Source organism: Ctenocephalides felis, unplaced genomic scaffold (assembly GCF_003426905.1).
Source record: "Ctenocephalides felis isolate EL2017-DRISC unplaced genomic scaffold, ASM342690v1 CF-g0.4_SCAFFOLD_00845, whole genome shotgun sequence".
NCBI classification, from domain to species: Eukaryota; Metazoa; Arthropoda; class Insecta; order Siphonaptera; family Pulicidae; genus Ctenocephalides; species Ctenocephalides felis.
In genome coordinates, this window is record NW_020536999.1 from 71,900,965 (window position 1) to 71,903,911 (window position 2,947).

Consider the following 2,947-nt stretch of genomic DNA (forward strand, 5'->3'; position numbering starts at 1 on the left):
AAATTTTTCTATCATAAGGGTTCACAGTTCGAAATTTTCCCAGACTTTTGTCTTGACGATTCACACCGTAAGCGCGAGCAGGCCCTCGCCGCAGGTCAAATGCACATCGCTTGGGACTCAGTCAAATACCTACGCTGTGGCCGCGCGCCTTATATAGGGGGATAGGTCGTGTCGAGTGCGATGCGAGCGAGCTCAGGCTAAAGTACGCTATGTTGTTCGGGCGGGTACGGATATCATTCCCCGGTGTAGTTTTTACATCATATTCGATACTTTTAGTCTGTCAATGATATATTAGCGTAACTTTTAATAATGTTGTGAGCCACATCTAGAATTATATACCCCGTATATATTCGGATGCTGGTTTGCGGCTATAGATAACTGGTGGTAGGATCATTCGTTTTTAAACGTTCGATCAGAGAGAGTTGAAATTATTTGGGTCTGCGGACCGCAAATATGAAATCTATATATTTTAATAATATAGAATTTTACAAATTGACTACGGTCAAATATATGTGAATATAGCAGAACTAGCAAAGCTTCTCGCAGCGATGGTCTTTCGTTTTATGAACGTTTGATCGGAGCGAGTTGAAATTATTTGGGTCTGCGGACCGCAAATATAAAATCTATATATTTTAATAATATAGGATTTTACAAATGGACTAAAGTCAAATAGATGGGTGGTGCAGCAGAACTGACGAAGCTTCTCGCACCGAGGATCATTCATTTATGAACGTTCGATCGGTGCGAGTTAAAATTATTTGGGTCTGCTGACCACAAATATGAAATCTTGTGATTACTCGACAAATTATTGCTGTAATCAAGTGCGCTCCTATAGTATAATATACTGTGGGCAAAAGCTTCTGGCAATGATCATTCGTTTCATTAACGTTTGACCGGAGCTAGTCGCAAAATATTGCGCAGTGTGCAAAAGCAGCGTGACGCAGTTTACAACCGCTTAGCGCTCTTATGCATTGTGTGAGAGCACTGCCATGTATATCTGCTCGGTATCGCCAAATGCCTGAGCGAATGACGAAGTTCGTTGTGAAAACGGCGTTCTTTTTGAATATTATACTTTAAACGCATAGCTCAATCAATTCTTTGGGCGCTAGATGAAAGTCTAGTGTTTTAAAGTCGATTGTAGTAAACGCTTGCGTTAGTATTCTATATACTCTGCACATTTTATTCAAATTGTGCGAATTTGAACATTCGCTTCATTGCGTTGTTTTAAGAAAATGAAAAATCAGCGAAAGCAGATTTTTCAATCTCACACACAGTGAAATATTCGTATTTCAATTTTAAAGCGAGGACGTTTGTTTTTGGACCACAACGTGCTCTAAAATTGCTAAAGTGGTTGCGCGTCCTAGAGAATTTATTTTCTTGCGACCCGCCATATAGCCTGTCCAGACCATCGCGGTGATGGTTCGCACGGTAACCCGAGGCGACCCGTCGCTGCAGGTCAAACTGTCGTAGACCGTGTCTAGAATAATATACGCCGTATATGTTTGGATGTCGGTTTACGGCCGGGTTCTGGACCTTATTTATAAGTGTTCAACCATACTGTACAGCATATCCGCGGGCATGTGTCGTTGACGCAAAGACTCTTATGCGGAAAATAAAATATACAAATGCAATCAACTCAATACTCTCCGAGCGAGAATAAAAGTTAGTTATAACGATGAATTCTTATAATGAATTCGCCCCGACGTTTTCAATCTAACGAAGGGTAAAGAGACTGTTTGAAATTAACTGGGTCTGCGGACCGCAAATTTCATGTACGGACCGCCGTTTCGACGGTTGTTAAAGGTCTAGCCTCTGTGTAAGCGCAGAATATATAAAATATCAAGTCGCGATGTAAACTGTTCGTCATGTCCAGGGAATATCGTACGACTCAGATATATATATGTAAGAAAATTCGTTGTTTAGAAATATTCATCGAACTTTTCTATACAAAGTGTGGTCTCTCGGGTGACGCCGAGGGACATTTACGCACTATGCTATTATATATATAGCACCCTGGTTGATCCTGCCAGTAGTATATGCTTGTCTCAAAGATTAAGCCATGCATGTCTCAGTGCAAGCCACATTAAGGTGAAACCGCGAATGGCTCATTACATCAGTTATGGTTCCTTAGATCGTACCCACATTACTTGGATAACTGTGGTAATTCTAGAGCTAATACATGCAAATAGAGTTCCGACCAGAGATGGAAGGAATGCTTTTATTAGATCAAAACCAATCGGTGGCGGGCTTGCCTTGCTCACCGTTTGACTTGGTGACTCTGAATAACTTTGTGCCGATCGCACGGTCTAGTACCGGCGACGCATCTTTCAAATGTCTGCCTTATCAACTGTCGATGGTAGTTTCTGCGACTACCATGGTTGTTACGGGTAACGGGGAATCAGGGTTCGATTCCGGAGAGGGAGCCTGAGAAACGGCTACCACATCCAAGGAAGGCAGCAGGCGCGCAAATTACCCACTCCCGGCACGGGGAGGTAGTGACGAAAATAACGATACGGGACTCATCCGAGGCCCCGTAATCGGAATGAGTACACTTTAAATCCTTTAACGAGGATCTATTAGAGGGCCAGTCTGGTGCCAGCAGCCGCGGTAATTCCAGCTCTAATAGCGTATATTAAAGTTGTTGCGGTTAAAAAGCTCGTAGTTGAATCTGTGTCCCACACTGTCGGTTCACCGCTCGCGGTGTTCAACTGGCATGTCTGTGGGACGTCCTACCGGTGGGCTTAGCCCGTAAAAAGGCGGCCCAACTCAAAATCCTAACCAGTGTTCGGTACGTTTACTTTGAACCATTAGAGTGCTTAAAGCAGGCTCATTCGCCTGAATATTGTGTGCATGGAATAATGGAATAGGACCTCGGTTCTATTTTGTTGGTTTTCGGAATTCCGAGGTAATGATTAATAGGACAACTGGGGGCATTCGTATTGGCGAC